Below are 17,357 nucleotides of genomic sequence, written 5' to 3' on the forward strand. Positions count from 1 at the left end.
GTTACCTCTCCACAGATGGCAAGCAAACCTTTAGCAGTGATGCCAGTTGAAGAGTGGCACTGGCTCACTGACATACCATTGTCCCCAAGCATTCAAAAGCTGTGATGAGCCTAAAAAACATGTGAATAATTTTAGAACAGTGAACTGAAGTCGTAGTAATAATTTTTTTAAGCTCTTTATGTAGTCTGTGATTTTAGGGTTCCTAGGCATCACACCTTTCTAGCTTTTGTTTCTAGGTGGGGGATACTTTTACTTTTTGGAGTTGGCAAAACGTGACGTAACTCCTTAAGCCTTGGAGAATGGGTTTGCAATCATCAGACATCATGAGAAAGTTTCACAACCACTGGCAACACTGTCATGATGTGAGCCTGGGCAACTCATGAAACTCTTCTGAACTTTGTTTTTACCTTTCTGGAGTTGGAGAGGATACTCAAGTTTCTAAGTGTTTCAGCTCTTCTGACCAAAAGTGCTCAATAGCACTATGAACATTAGTTTTCCTTCATATTCTGAGTACATCTGATCTGTTTGTCTTAATGAAGCTTTTTTCATACAGGGCCATCCCAGATACCTGCTTTTTATTATTAGTGAGGGAAAAGCAAATGAAGTGCATAGGAAAGGTTAGATCAACAGCCCATTCAAAAACTTTCATCCTTGCAAATGGTCTTAATTGCTAGAGGGCAAAGGGCCCTGTTCATTATATTTATGGCCTGCTAGGGTTATGTTTGGGGTCTCTATGATGCATCTGGAGTTGTTTACATTTACTGTCCTAAATGAGGTAATGCCTGTGCCTGTGATCGTACAGCAAAGTGAGATCTCCAGGAGAAAAGCTATATTCTGGCAGTAAGAATGGGCAAACTTTTAGCATGTTCAGTGGAGGCACAGTCACCAAGAGCAGAAAGGAACAGGATAGTCACCTTCCATGCCAAGTGCATTGAGGTACAATTGGTAAAAAGGGGACACAGATAACAATAAAGCAATGTGACATTTTTTGTCATAGAGACAGGGTGTGACTACACTTTTTTTTGTTTTTTTTTCCTTTTAAACGTAACAGAAAGGACAACTGCTGAAAGATGGAAACATACCCAGAATAGTAGTTTATAAAATATAACTTTTTTGAAACTATTTCCAGAAATCTGCAAACCAGTGAAACTGGTTTTGAGTCCAGTCTTTCAGTTCCCTTATTACTCTTATCACAAAGGTACACAAAGGCTCTCTGGTAATGCAAGGTGACTCAGTTCAGATAGGCATCATTTGTTATCTCACCAAATTCTTTTTCAACCCACAGAAGTGAACTATTATTGCTTGCAAGGATACTGGACAACGAGAAGGCTTATAAAGGTCTTTGAAGAGAAATTGTACAATATGTGTATTGTTGTTTTTTAAATCTTCTACAGTTTTGTGGATATAGACAGGGACAATGACATGCACTCTGCCCTATATAAAGCTCTTTTTGAAACTGTTACCTCCCACGTTGTTGTCATCTCCACTCGCATTGATCCTACTCCTTCTATTTGGGTAGATTAAAATTTTCTGTAAAAGCTAACTCAGCACATCACCTGAGCAAGTGAGTTACGGATGTTGGCTTCAGACCAAAGACCCCTCAGTCCCTTGTGAAGAACCACTTCGGACATTCTTTTTTGTTGGAAAATCAACTTCAACCCCCCTGACTGCAAGTGAGAAAGTGCACTCTGGGGAAGAAACACTGTTAATGTGTGGGAGTTTGTAAAGAGAACTGTGGTCAAATGTAGGAAAAAATCAGACATAGATTTAAAAAGTATTCATAAACATCTAGTAAAGTTTTAGAAGAGGAAGTTATGACGGTTTGTAGCAATTACTTATGTACACACACTGTACTTTAGAAATAGAGCAGTATGTGGCACTGATGGTATTAACATGATTATCCAACATCTGTGCTGTGTTGTTTTGTTTTGTTTTGTTTTGTCCAAAAGGCTGTTTAGTGCTTCTTACTAAATCCTGTTTCATGATAAACCTTAGTTTTATGAAGACCATGGAAACAGAATCAAAAGACAATCAGCAAAGTTGGGGATTTTTGTCAGGAAGAAAAGCCCCTGCTTCAGGCTGAGATACACAGGAAAGGGAGGAAATAAAGAGCAATGACAGGATATTTAATAAAGTGAGCTCTTAGAGCTCACTAGCGTGGGCTGCCAAGGCTAGACAAACCCTTATAAAGAAACTTAAAGAAATGAGAAAGAGAGGGGCTGAGTTTTGTTTTATGCCCCTACAAATAAGATCCACTCTTTAAAAGTGATATACTACCAACATTTGTTTGCTGAGGCTGTTGTTGGCTTAAGAAAAGCAGTATGATAATAATATAGTATTTCTTTTTCTCTTCCTTTCAGCTTTTTCTTCCCTTCTTTATTGTTTTGAATTTCATTGTTTTATTTTGTCTATTCAGTTACCTTTTAAAGGTGTTCCTTTGATCTCCATGCAATGTAGGTGTCATTTTGACCCCACTGTGAAAATCAGAATAATAAAGCAAGCATGACTAAGTAATGTGTTTGAATTGTTTACCACCATCCTCCTAACCTATCGATTAGTTGATTTTTTCAGGTATGTTTTTATGGATCATAAGTGACCTCCCTTTCCTAATGCTGTTGCTAGAAAATCATGTATTATTAAGCAGTCTCAGTTTGGTGGAAGACTTGAGCCTCAACCTCAGGTCTGCCATGGTGACTTATGTGGCCTGCATTCAGGAATAAATGGTTGTTGAAAAATTCCTGGCTGAGGATACTCTCAAATTGTAGGCAATCCTGAATCCCAAAAATATTAATGATAATTGTATATTTATGGTTATAAGCCCCTTACAGCCACAGACTGATAGATACTAGTTTATATCAGCACTACAAAACGTTTTCTTTATATCTGTTAAAATGCTCAACAAAAATATTCAGGTCTTCATGGCATTTAGGTTGCTATGAAAGGAATAATTTAGTTTTAGAGAAAAATCATAATTACTGATGAGAGGATAGTAACAGTTATGTGGCATAACAAAGAGCTAAACAATTTTATTTTCCTACCACAGCAGAATACCTATTAAAGTGAAAGGAACTTGTTCTTCAGAACAGCGTAGGAATGCTTCTCAGTGTTGCCAACTGCTTTTCTTGCAATGGCTGCCATTTTAGATCAGATCATCAGGGCCTTAACTGTTGAGGAATTGGAACCCTTCAGCTGGACTGTTCCTTTATGCTACCATTTACCTGTACTACATGAGCTCTCCTGAGCTCTGCAAATATCATGAGAAGTGAGGCTCACTAAGTCCTCAGCTGAGTGTTCCCTGACTTTGTTAGCAGAAGAGAGATGTTGGAGGACAAAGCTGTTCGCAGAGAGATTAGCGCATTTTCTAGCAGATTGGTCATTTAGGGTCATTGTAGAGTTTAGGAAAGATCAGGGAGTAGTTCAGAAATACCCTAAGGACAGCCCTAATTGCCTACCTGAACTCACCATCTCCAGCTGTAAGGGAACAACATTCGCCACTGCTTCATGCAAGTCCAAGAAATGTTCCACACCTCACACATCTCATGTTCCACATCTCATGAGTGGGGAATTTTCTCCTCCTGTTGGAAGGTGGCTGACCCTTGGAGTGCAGCAACCCTGTGAAATGGCCAGCAGGGAGACGAGGTGGTGAAGCACCTTAAGTTATAGCAAGTCATATGACACGTTGGAATTTTGTCAGTAAACTCTGGTATAGTTTTGTCCCAAATAGTGAAGTAGTGCATGGACTCCATGACACCCCAAAAAAGAGTTCATACTGAGTGATCTGCGAGGCTGACATTCACAGCTCTGCAGAGCATTGTGGCCTCTGCTGCTTCATCCAGGAGAGAGAATGAGAGTCATCCTGCAGACATCAGTTCACCACAGGCAATTTTAATTTTAATCCTTTTGGACTTGGCTTTGGAAAAAGATGTCAGGGTAGCTTGGCCAGTAAGTAAGCTGGATCCTGCAACTTGGATAAACAAATCAAAATGTTGCCATCCCATTTAAAGTTTGAAATAAATGCCGCAGTGACCAAGGACTGTTAAATGCATAAAAGCTGTGCTATGAATTGCATATGTCATTTTCCCATGTGAGTAGAGATTTGGGATTGTTTCCCTTTTTAGGTCACCTCAGGTATCTGAAGTGATCTCTTCACGAAGGACTGACATTCAGCCCACATTCTGCGAGAGGGAGTCTCCAGACTGGTACTGGGTATTAGAGACTGAAAAAAATCACCAAGTTCTTTTGGGAGATAAACGTGTAAGAGCACACAGGCACATGTAAACACAATTTCTGAGAAACACCAACATTTTCCATGTGGTATATGATGTGTCTCTAACTTAGCACTAAAATGCAAGACTAACACTGTTTTGCCTGTCCTCTCTACTGCACAGGGTGCTGTCCTCCCATCTAGAACACAGACCCATGGATGAAGACACAAACACTTTCACAGATGTACACACACGTGCATAGCTTTCATACTTGTTTTCTGTGGTCAGCACAGATTGTGTCATATTTATCTAGCTTTGGGATTTGTTAGTGTGTTTGTGTAACTTGCGGTGTTTTTTTCTTCATTTTTTCTTCAAGTGCTAATCACACTTAAGACTGAAGCCTCACTTGCCTAACATACTGGGAGTTTGCTTTTTACTCATGATACCTCTTCTCATAATCATGGTTCTTTCTTTTTGTAAAACAGGAAGGAAAAAAACCCAAAGGACATTCTTTTAGTGAGTGAGTGAGTGAGTGTTTTTGGTAGAAATGTTAAATAGCTCAGGCTAGTTGTGAGTTCTTAGTACACCTCTTTTATCTTGTGTGACCTTGGAGTGCTGGCAGCTCATTTTCACAGAGCTTCTGGCAGCTCATTTTCACAGAGCTTATCTTCATCTCCCCAAGCAGGCAGGACTGCATCATTTTACTTCTCTGGCTGCAAAGGCTTTCCCAGGTTTCTGTGCTTTGAAAGACTGTTCAGCAAACTCCTGAGTGTAGTGCTGAAAGAGGCATTTCCATTCATTTTGTTATAGTATAGTAAGAGCTTAATCAGAAAAAAAAAAAATCTATCCGTGATCATGATCAGCATTAAGATACATGCTGAAATGTAACCCCATTCAACAATCCACATGAACAGAAATCCTACTCAGTGGAATATAAGAACTTCCTGTAAGGTGGGTATGGTCTTAACATCTTTTCTGTCTCTTTAAGAACCTCTCTATTGCTTTTGTATGTCCTTTACCCATGTCCAAAGACATGTTTCAGTTTATTTGTCTTCTTTTATCTTTTCAAAAAAATACTAGAGCATTCAGAATGAGCCCAGTAATTAAAAAATAAAAATTAAAAAAAAATCCTTCTACTGCATGACAGTTTACCGTGGAAAAAACAAACTCAGTAAAATGAACAGAATGTCAACAAATACTATTCTAGACTGTCATGCTGAGAGTATCAGGGACTACTCAACTGTTATATGGAGGCAGGAAAATGAGTTTGATGTGATTCTAATAGATGCTGCTCATGCCTACTCATTCCCAGTGATAGCACTGGAGATGGCTGAATGAACAGAAACTTTGGAAATGATAGCATTTCTATCTCATTGTCAGAAATAAAGATTTGATAGCACAGAGAGAAAACGTATCACAGAAAAGTCTTTTTTCTTCCCTCTGCATTTTCATTTAGCACATCCTACAGAGCAAGAATTATGAATATTACCTTCCAGAATTTTCTGCTGATTGGAATCCACCTTCATTCTGTTTTGACGAATTTCTTGATTTTTTTAGCTCAGATGTTGAATGTGTAAACACAACTAAATAGGGTTTGAAGAGCTCTGAAATAGGAGAGTATAATAGAGAAAATATTCACTTAGAAACCTCAGTTTGTACATCCACTGATGTGCCAGATTGTGAGTTGTTGCTTATGTTTGCAGGTAAATTACTCATTTCAGACACTGAGCAAAACCAGGCCTCATAAGTCAGACCTCTCCAATAGACCATCTAAGTTAATTATTTGCATGACTCCTTTGCTTGCACAGTGTAATGACTCACAAAGCAATTGCATCTCATGAAATGGTTTATACAAATGTAGTACACCACAGCGATTGGTGTGGATTTTAGGAAGTCCCTGTCTACTGTAATCTCTGAAAAGCTTTGAAAGTTTTGACTTATAAAAGGTTGGATTCAGAGACATGAATGAAGGAAGAACTGCTCGTGGAAGAAAGAAATACCAAAAATTAAATACTGCCCTGAGAGGCCTAGTTATGCTATTGTATTGTGTCCTTGACCACAGTATAAGGATCTGACTTAAATGTTTTGGGGCTCCTGATCACACTGACATTAGTTGAGAGTTCAGCTTCTACAGACCACTGTGAATGTGCAGCTTAATTGTCTGATTTATATTTGTAAATTGAGGAAAACAACATTTATTTGCAGCACAATGCCAGTGTGAAGTGGGTAAACACAGCAACAGCAATTCTATGATCAGCTTAGTTCACAAGTCACCTACTTATCACAAAACACAGTTCTAAGTTAGCTGCTACGAAAGTCCTATAAGCACTGCCAGTCTAGCAAAATGCATATGTAAAACATTTCCATCACTCTACACCTGTATGTTCTGTTTAACACTATTTCACTATTTAATCCTGCCTCCAACTCCCTGAGCCATTTTTGTCCTCTGACTACTAAATGAGGAGCTGGTACAACACTACAGGTGAGCTCAGAACAAGCCCACCTCTTGCTTAGGTGAAGTCTGATTACCACAAAGAGCACTGATGTTTTACTAAGCTTACAGACAGTTTCTTGTTATGCAGACTGGTAATAAAACGAAGGATGCAAAGGATATCCAAGTAACTGAAGGTGATAGATTCCTGTTTAAACATACATGGGAGAGCTATTCCACAGCCATGCAACCACAATGAAGTTAAGGTACCAGATTACAGGATAGGACTCATAAGAAAAAATACATAGGTATAATTGATATGCTTACATACTCATTTGTCTCAAAGTGTGGACGGTGGAAAATTCAAGCTCTGTCTCCTTAACGTTTGTTTTCTTTGTAAAGCCATGATACAAATACAGTGGTAATAGCATACATTCAAGGCTAAGTGTAACACAGAAGGACTACGTTCTGGTCCTCTGGTACAACCCTGACAGTAACATCCCTCCTCTTTCTATTGTCCATCAGTATTTGCTTGTCTCTTGCCTGACACTTGCAGAGTAGTCAGACTGCCTTTCTATTCTGTACTCTGTATCTATATACCTGCAAATTCAAGGGATCTAGGTCCTTACAGTAATCAAAATAAAATTACCAGTCTTAGATCATAAAAGTCAAGCAAGTTCTTGTGATAAATTAGCGGGTGTTTGTTCATTGTCTTTAAAAGGAATTCAGAGGATCTGCTGAGAAGATAAGGTTTTGCAATTTACGACCTTGTTAAGGGGGAAGACTAAGCAAGTAGATAGTGGGGAGGGGGTGTTGGATAAACATCCTTGGTAAAACAAAGACTCTGTGAAATACTGTTTCCCGCTTCACTACCCTCCCCCTTGAACACGAGCACAACGCATGATCATTGAAAGAAAAACAACGACCCCCAACAACGAACTGCGCAGCTTCAGAAGGTCCAACAAGTCCTGACAAACCGAAACTTGGATGCTATAAAACGGCGACACTGAAAAGGGAAAGTTGCGTGCTGTGGTGGAGCGGAGACTCCCCAGCCGCCCAGCGCTGTTTTGCTTGTGCCTGCTTACTTAATTAATAAAATATTTCTGATAGACCAAGAAATTTGTATGGTCTCACTTATAACAAATTTGGTGCCGTGACTCGGATAAGGCGGATTGACTGGGAATCCCTCTAGGGGAGGCGCCCCGCCGATTCTGGCGGCCCCGGGAACGGGAAATCCCGCTCGAGCCCTTCACCGAGGAACCCAAAATTAGGCACAAGCAAATAAAACCGGTAACCCCAAGCAATCTTTGTGCACGAAGACCGAACGAAGACCCACGGGGTGGGTAAGTATAGGCCGGTGATCCGTTCGGTTGGGGTTGGTGATCCCGGAGTGCGTCTGTGTGAGACGTCCAATTGCGGACGAAGTGAGTGCGGACCCCTCAGTAGTGCGGTTCCCACATCCCGCGAGGGACTGGGCCACGACCAGGGGGAAGCGGCTCTGTGTGTGTGTGAAGGCACTCCGGAAGATGGGACAGAAGAAGAGTAAGCCTTCTGGTCCCATGGGTGGGGTAATGCCTAGTGCTAGGTTGCCCCCTATTCCCCCAGATAGTCCACTGGGGTTAATGATTAAGAATTGGAGTGATTCCCCTTTTAGGCGGGGAAAGGATAAAGTAAAAATGATTCATTATTGTGTTGAAGTTTGGGGAGGTAGGCAAATTATTGGCCCATATTCGGGTCGTTTGAAGACTGGGTTTGCCAAGCCTTAAACATTTATGTAAGTGCAAAGGAACCTTTTTGTTTAGAGGGGAGCGAATATGCGAGCCTTTGGATTGGCTCAGAGAATCGAGTTAATCTGTATCCTCTGTACCCTTTAAAAGAAAAAGGAGGGGCAAAATTACAAATTGTGGAGCAAGAGATAAAGTACCTGGGTCACCAGTTAAGTAAGGGGACTAAGAAGTTAGACCCAGGCAGAATCAGTGGAATATTGGCTTTAGCATCCCTGCGAACTAAAAGGCAGGTACGGCAACTGTTAGGGTTGACCGGATACTGTAGACAATGGATAGAAGATTATAGTGGAAAGGTTAAATTTTTATATAACAAGCTGAATAAGGATGGATTACTCAAATGGACAAAAGAAGATGAGGAACGACTGAACAAGTTAAAGGAGGAACTAGTACGCCCCCCCCAGTGTTAAGCTTACCAGATTTAAGGAGGCTGTTTTGTTTTTTTTTTGTGAACAGCACAGAAGGCACAGCATACGGAGTGCTGGCCCAAGAATGGGCAGGGAGTAAAAAAAAAAAAAAAAAAAAAACCTGTGGCCTATTTGTCTAAATTATTGGATCCGGTTAGCCGGGGTTGGCCAAACTGTTTGCAGGTAGTGGTAGCTGCTGCCTTGTTAGTGGAAGAAGCACAGAAGATCACTTTTGGGGGGGAAATCAAAGTAATATCTCTACACAATATATGCGGGGTACTGCAACAGAAGGCAGAGAAATGGATCACTGACGCCAGATTATTAAAATATGAAGGAATTTTGATTTCCTCTCCAAAATTAACCTTAGGAACAACCTCCCTACAGAACCCTGCTCAATTTCTTTATGGGGAACCAAATGAGTCCTTAGGATATGATTGCCTCCGAAATATAGAAGAGCAAACGAAATTGAGACCTGATCTAGAGGAGGTGGAATTACCCATCGGTGAACAGATATATGTGGATGGTTCCTCGAGAGTAGTCGAGGGAAAGCAAAAATCAGGATACGCGTTAGTAAACGAGAAAACATTTGAGATAGTGGAATCTGGACCTTTGAGCCCTAGCTGGTCTGCCCAAGCTTGCGAGCTATATGCCATATTGCGGGCCCTAAAATTGTTGAAAAATAAAAGCGGTACAATATATACAGATTCAAAATATGCTTATGGGGTAGTACATACATTTGGTAAAATATGGAAAGAAAGGGGGCTCATCAATTCACAAGGAAAAGGTTTAATACATCAGGAATTGATTACCCAGGTTTTACAAGCTATCAGAGAGCCCAAAGAAATTGCTGTAGTACATATAAAAGGGCATCAAAAAGGCCTCACCCCTCAGGTTAGGGGTAATAATCTAGCAGATCAGGAGGCAAAAAGGGCAGCATTAATGAGTATAAGAATTATAAGAACGAGGGAAGATTGCCCAGACTGTGGGAAATACTTAATACTTATACTTAATATATAATAATTAATATAATAATTAATAATATAATAATATATAATAATGCTTAATATAATACTTAATACTGTGGAAAGGCTTAAAGGAATTTCCATGTTATGATTGCTGGAGTGAATGGGGAGTTGATGGGATTGAATGCAATTGTTCAGAGGAAGAAAGCCCGCCTTATAAAAACTGCTACAAGTGCGGGCCGACTAACTCCCTGTGGTCGAATGGACCCATTCCCCTCCCCTTACTCTGTTTCACTAATACAGAAGAAGACAAGATGACACAAATGGGGGTTCAAAAAAAAAAAAAAAAAAAAAAAACCGATAAAGGGAAATGGGTACTGCCTGATGGACGGGAAGTGTTACCAAAATCAGTAGCTATGAGGGTGCTACGGAGATTTCATAAACAGACGCACTGGGGTACTCAGGCGTTGGTGGATCAATTTGCCACATATTATATGTGTATAGGGATTTATAATATAGCAAAGAGGATCGTAAATGATTTCATAACTTGTCGGAGGGTAAATGCTCAACACATGAGAAAAAGGGTCCCGGGAGGAGGACGAGAATTGGCACATCGACCTTTTGCAAAGATTCAATTAGATTTTACTGAACTTCCAAAAACGGGGCGATATAGATACTTATTAGTTATTGTAGACCACCTCACAAACTTTGTTGAAGCATTCCCTACGGCAAGGGCCACAGCTCAAACCGTGGTAAAGATATTATTAGAAAGCATCATACCCAGATACGGGGTAATAGAAGCAATTGACTCTGATCGAGGCCCACACTTTGTGTCAAAGGTATCCCGAGACACGATGAAGGCTCTGGGAATTAAATGGGAATATCACACTCCCTGGCATCCTCAGAGTTCGGGAAAGGTAGAACGAATGAATGGTGAAATTAAAAGCAACTAACAAAGCTTATGATAGAGACTAAAACCTCCTGGGTGAAATGTTTACCGCTTGCACTATTGAATATCCGGACATAGCCCCGAGCCGATGTCGGAATCTCACCTTTTGAAAGGCTGTATGGTATGCCTTATGATTTAGAGATGCCATCTGATCACCCCCAGGTACAGGATATCCAATTAAAACCTTATTTAATACAGCTTATGAACTGACGGAGGGAGTTGCAAGCGAAAGGCTTGGTGGCTAGATATAGCAATCCATAGGATACAACCTGGAGATAGGGTTCTAATTAAGACATGGAAAGAAACGTCTTTAACACCACGGTGGGGAGGCCCCTATGTTGTTTTACTTATCACAGAGACGGCTATCCGGATGGCTGAGAAGGGGTGAACGCATGCCAGTCGCGTGAAAGGACCGATCCAGAAAAGCAAAGTCGCAGGCCCTGATGACTTAAAGCTCACGTTGAAACGAACTCGATAAGTATGGTCTAACTGTCTATGTATCGTAAAAAGGAGGAGAGGGGACCCTGTTTGATCAGAAAAAGGTCGCGGTTACCTGAGAAACTCCCCTGAAGAACACTGCTGCTGCCAAGAAGAACTTGCACCTTGTAGTTCGCTGCAACCGAACTGACAAGCGAGGCAGAGAGTGAAACGGTGGGGAATTACGTGGCCAGGTAAAGAACTCTGGAAAATGGGCCCTAGCCATTTTTTTTTGCGATACATAGTAATGGGTACGATTGTTTACACTGTTCCTGGGTCTGCGCACCCTCACAAACCTTTTAAATGGAGCCTGATTAGATGGGAAGATCACCATGTTGTTCAGCAGATAACTACTGCTGGGGGACTGATAGGGAAGGCATCATCTATATAAAGAAGGAAGAGACTAAGAGTCCCCAACGGGTGGGACCAAATCAGAAACTGTCGGGGAGTGTTTTGAGGATTCAGCCTACACAAGCTTTTAGAATGCTAACTCCTAATAGCCCTAAACCACTGGAGGTTGCTAATAAATCAGTAAACCCGGAGTATGGGATTAGAAATGAAGGGGTGACCGGGAATAACATATGGAGAATCATGAATGCTAGTTATCAGTTGTTGAATCAACCAAATCCAGACGTGCCTAGACCTTGCTGGTTATGTCTTGATATAAGGCCCTCATATTACGACGCCATTGGGGATCTGGGAGAAACCACCCGTTCAAACGAAACCGATCCCCCTCAATGCAATTGGGGAAGGGATGTAGGAATAACGTTAACGGAAGTAACTGGGAATGGCAGGTGCGTAGGCACGGTCCCTGGTGAGAAGTTCCATCTATGCAATATTACAGAAAATGTTACACAATTAGACAAAGAAAAATGGTTAATACCAGCAGATAACACCAGATGGGTATGTTCGTCTCTGGGGGTAACTCCATGCTTATCTTTGAAATTGTTCAACTCGTCTCATGATTTTTGTGTACAGGTAGTAATTATACCTAGGATTCTTTACCATTCTGAGGAGTATATGTACATCCAACATGCTATGGCAAAAAAAAAAACACTTAAGGAAGAGAGAGCCTATTACGGCTGTCACTTTAGCCACTCTGATGATTCTGGGGGCTGCAGGAGCCGGAACTGAAATTACCTCTCTGGTAAAACAAAGCCAAGAATTTACCTCTCTACGCATTGCTGTAGATGAGGATTTGGCCCGTATCGAGCAATCTATATCAGCTTTAGAGAAATCTGTACGACAAAATCGTAGGGGATTAGATCTGATTTTTCTACAACAAGGAGGATTGTGTGCAGCCCTACGAGAGGAGTGTTGCGTATATGCAGATCATACTGGAGTAGTAAGGGATACAATGACTAAATTGAGAGAAGGGCTAGAAAAACGAAAAATAGAAAATGAAGCCCACCAGAATTGGTATGAATCCTGGTTTAATTACTCACTTTGGCTCACTACACTGCTATCAACTATAGCAGGACCTTTGTTGCTGCTCATATTAACACTAACTTTTGTACCATGTATATTCAATCGAATAATCGCGATTGTAAAAAAAAACCGATTAGAGGCAGCTCACCTTATGCTTGTGCGTGCGAAATATGAATCTCTTGAACAGGAGGAGGATGACGCAGAAACTTTAATATTGAGCAAACAAGTGCTTCAAAAATTCATCAATGAACAAAATATGTTAGAAAAAGAAAAAGGAGGGATTGTGATAAATTAGCGGGTGTTTGTTCATTGTCTTTAAAAGGAATTCAGAGGATCTGCTGAGAAGATAAGGTTTTGCAATTTACGACCTTGTTAAGGGGGAAGACTAAGCAAGTAGATAGTGGGGAGGGGGTGTTGGATAAACATCCTTGGTAAAACAAAGACTCTGTGAAATACTGTTTCCCGCTTCACTACCCTCCCCCTTGAACACGAGCACAACGCATGATCATTGAAAGAAAAACGACCCCCAACAACGAACTGCGCAGCTTCAGAAGGTCCAACAAGTCCTGACAAACCGAAACTTGGATGCTATAAAACGGCGACACTGAAAAGGGAAAGTTGCGTGCTGTGGTGGAGCGGAGACTCCCCAGCCGCCCAGCGCTGTTTTGCTTGTGCCTGCTTACTTAATTAATAAAATATTTCTGATAGACCAAGAAATTTGTATGGTCTCACTTATAACAGTTCTCCTCAGTGCTTTCTGAAGTGTTCTGCTGTGCTCCTGCATACTGCGTCTCCTGCTTACTTTGTCATACAGTCCAACAGCACTACAATATTTTCTCTCAGACCAAGGTACCACTTGACACATAGGAATGTGGTTAAAAATGTACATTGCCCTTCACAGGATAAAACAAAAACAAAGTTCACGTATCAATGGGCTATCCTATTAGCAAAACAGACAGAATAATTATTATGTTCAAAACCCACAAGTATCTGTTAGATGAAAAGTACTACGGCAATATAGTCATTAAGTAATGTATATGTTTGATATAAGTTTATATTACAGATGAAATCCAAGTAACAGAAGGTGATTAGGTTGCTGTTGTTTAAACATACGTGGGGAAGCTATTCGACAATGGGGAAGCCGCTCTTGCCGAGGCGACCGGCTCCGGGGCAAACGCGTGCTGCAGCGGAGCGCGGGATCGGGACAGGCAGGGCTATTTTTCGGGCATCGGGCCTACGTGAGGGAGCCGCCAGGCACCGGCAGCCCTCGTGAGGGAGGCTGACGAGGCGTAGGCGGAGCCAGCAGCGTCAGCGACAGCTCCTCCCCCCTGGCCGTTCAAAGGCAGCCCTTAGGGAGCGCGAGCGACCAGGAGCGCGGCGACCAGGGCCGGCAAACAGGGAGTGACGCGGCAGTTAGCGCGGGCAGGAAGGGCGGAGCGCTCACACCCGCCCATAGGGACAACTCCTCCAACGGCACTCTCCCGTCAGCTGGGCTGCGATGGTCTCCACCAGGCACGGTGCTTTCTCTAGGAAGTCAGTACACACCCAGACCGACTGCCCGTCCAAACGTGCGGCAGTTCAGGTCTCCGGATGCGGGGAGTGTCTGAGCCTCTTGCTGCCATCGGCGGGAGGCAGAGAGACTGCTCGCGTGAGGTGCGAGCAGGTGGACGACCTGGTCCGCCTGGTGGCGGAACTCAAGGAGGAGGTGCAGAGGTTGAGGGATATCAGGGAGTGCGAGCGGGAGATAGACTTGTGGAGCAACTCCCTGCAGGACCGGAGGGAGAGGGACCAGGGTGAGACGCCCCAAAGGGGGTGGACCCCTGCCCTGTCGCCATCGGGCAGAGGGAGGGGACCTGCGAGTTGAGGAGGAAGGGAGACAGGTCCCTGCTCGACCTCGCAGGAGATGCCCTCCCCTTCCGGCGCCGCCTTCCCAGGTGCCCTTGAACAATAGGTTTGAGGCCCTGGAGCTTGAGAGACCGGTGGGTGAGGATGAGGTAGGAAGCCTACCCAGGAGGATGCCTGAGGTGAGGAAGTTGACTCCACGCCTCAGGACTGCCTCCACCAAGAAAGAAAGAAGGGTGATTGTTGTGGGCGACTCCCTCCTCAGGGGAACGGAGGGCCCTATTTGTCGGCCTGACCCCACACATAGGGAAGTCTGCTGCCTCCCTGGGGCCAGGGTCAGAGACGTTACCAGGAAGCTTCCCAACCTGGTTCGCCCCTCTGACTATTACCCGCTTTTGATAGTCCAGGCTGGCAGTGACAATGTTGAAAAGAGAAGCCTCAAGGCTATCAAACAGGACTATAGGGGGCTGGGATGATTGGTGGAGGGAGCGGGAGTGCAGGTGGTGTTTTCTTCTATCCCTGCGGGGGAAGGGAGAGGCACGGAGAGGACACGGAAAGCTCACGTGGTTAATAGGTGGCTCAGAGGCTGGTGCCAGCACAGAAATTTTGGGTTTTTTCACCATGGGGAGCTTTACTCGGCACCTGGCCTGATGGCCCCAGACGGGTCCCTATCTCCAAGGGGAAAACGGATCCTAGGCCAGGAGCTGGCGGGACTCATAGAGAGCGCTTTAAACTAGGTAAGAAGGGGGACGGGGCTCAAACAAGGCTTGTTGGAGCTGTGCCGGGGGAAACAATGGCTAGGCCGGGGAAGAAGGCGATGGCCCAGCTGAAGTGCATCTACACTAATGCACGCAGCATGGGTAACAAACAGGAGGAGCTGGAAGCCATCGTGCAGCAGGCAGGCTACGACTTGGTTGCCATCACGGAGACGTGGTGGGACCGCTCCCACGACTGGAGTGCTGCAATGCCTGGCTATCGGCTCTTCAGGAGGGACAGGCAGCACAGAAGGGGTGGTGGCGTGGCTCTCTACATTAGAGAATCTTTTGATGTTGTGGAACTCCAGGCTGGGAATGATAAGGTTGAATCCCTGTGGGTTAGGATCCGCGGGAAGGCCGGCAAGGCTAGCTTCCTGGTCGGGGTCTGTTATAGACCGCCGAACCAGGATGAGGAGACGGATGAGGAGTTTTATAGGCAACTGACAGAAGTTGCAAAATCGTCGGCGCTTGTCCTCGTGGGGGACTTCAACTTCCCGGACGTATCCTGGAAACACAACACGGCACAGAGAAAGCAGTCTAGGAGGTTTCTGGAGAGCGTGGGAGATAGCTTCCTGACGCAGCTGGTCAGTGAACCTACCAGGGGTGGTGCCCCGCTAGACCTTCTCTTCACAAACAGAGAAGGACTGGTGGGAGATGTGGTGGTCGGAAACTGTCTTGGGCAGAGTGACCACGAAATGGTAGAGTTCTCTATTCTTGGCGAGGCCAGGAAGGGGACCAGTAAAACTGCTGTATTGGACTTCCGGAGGGCTGACCTTGAGCTGCTCAGGACGCTGGTTGGCCGAGTCCCTTGGGAGGCGGTTCTGAAGGGCAGAGGAGTCCAGGAAGGCTGGGCGCTCCTCAAGAAGGAAATCGTGATGGCACAGGAGCGGTCCGTCCCCACGTGTCCAAAGACGAGCCGGCGTGGAAGAAGACCGGCCTGGCTCAACAGAGAGTTGCGGCTTGTGCTTAGCAGAAAAAAGAGGGTTTATAATCTTTGGAAAAAAGGGCGGGCCACTGAGGAGGACTACAAGGATGTAGCGAGGCTGTGCAGGGAGAAAATTAGAAAGGCCAAAGCTCATCTGGAGCTCAACCTGGCTACTGCCATTAAAGACAACAAAAAATCCTTTTACAAATATATCAACGTGAAACGGAGGACTAAGGAGAATCTCCATCCTTTACTGGATGCGAGGGGAAACCTAGTTACTAAGGATGAGGAAAAGGCTGAGGTGCTTAATGCCGCCTTTGCCTCAGTTTTTAGCGGTAATACCGGTTGTTCTCTGGATACCCAGTGCCTTGAGCTGGTGGAAGGGGATGGGGAGCAGGATGTGGCCCTCGCTATCCATGAGGAAATGGTTGGCGACCTGCTACGGAGCTTGGATGTGCGCAAGTCGATGGGGCCGGATGGGATGCACCCGAGGGTACTGAAAGAACTGGCGGAGGAGCTGGCCGAGCTGCTTTCCATCATTTATTGGCAGTCCTGGCTATCGGGGGAGGTCCCAGTTGACTGGCAGCTAGCCAATGTGACGCCCATCTACAAGAAGGGCCACAGGGCAGACCCGGGGAACTATAGGCCTGTCAGTTTGACCTCAGTGCCAGGAAAGCTCATGGAGCAGATTATCTTGAGGGTCATCACGCGGCACTTGCAGGGCAAGCAGGCGATCAGGCCCAGTCAGCATGGGTTTATGAAAGGCAGGTCCTGCTTGACGAACCTGATCTCCTTCTATGACCAAGTGACGCGCTTGGTGGATGAGGGAAAGGCTGTGGATGTGGTTTACCTTGACCTCAGTAAGGCTTTTGACACCGTTCCCCATTCCCCACAACATTCTCCTCAAGAAACTGGCTGCTCGGGGCTTGGACTGGCGTACGCTTTGCTGGGTTAGAAACTGGCTGGATAGCCGGGCCCAGAGAGTTGTGGTGAATGGAGTCAAATCTGGTTGGAGGCTGGTCACTAGTGGTGTCCCCCAGGGCTCGGTACTGGGGCCGGTCCTCTTTAATATCTTTATTGATGATCTGGATGAGGGCATCCAGTGCACCCTCAGTAAGTTTGCAGATGACACCAAGCTAAGTGCGTGTGTCGATCTGCTCGAGGGCAGGAAGGCTCTGCAGGAGGATCTGGA

The 17,357-nt window shown here is 44.3% G+C and overlaps 1 long non-coding RNA gene across 2 annotated transcripts; it reads left to right on the plus strand.

The window, feature by feature from the left end:
• Nucleotides 1-7,324: 7,324 nt before the first annotated feature.
• Nucleotides 7,325-13,360, plus strand: LOC308192960. 2 transcript variants are annotated; one of them, XR_013949255.1, is made up of 2 exons: nucleotides 7,325-7,979; nucleotides 11,095-13,360. It is a non-coding gene; the product is annotated as an uncharacterized lncRNA (long non-coding RNA). The 2 variants fall into 2 exon arrangements; XR_013949256.1 differs by having other exon boundaries at nucleotides 12,966-13,360.
• Nucleotides 13,361-17,357: the final 3,997 nt, after the last annotated feature.

This window comes from Anser brachyrhynchus (genome assembly GCF_964034855.1).
Source record: "Anser brachyrhynchus genome assembly, chromosome: 1".
NCBI classification, from domain to species: Eukaryota; Metazoa; Chordata; class Aves; order Anseriformes; family Anatidae; genus Anser; species Anser brachyrhynchus.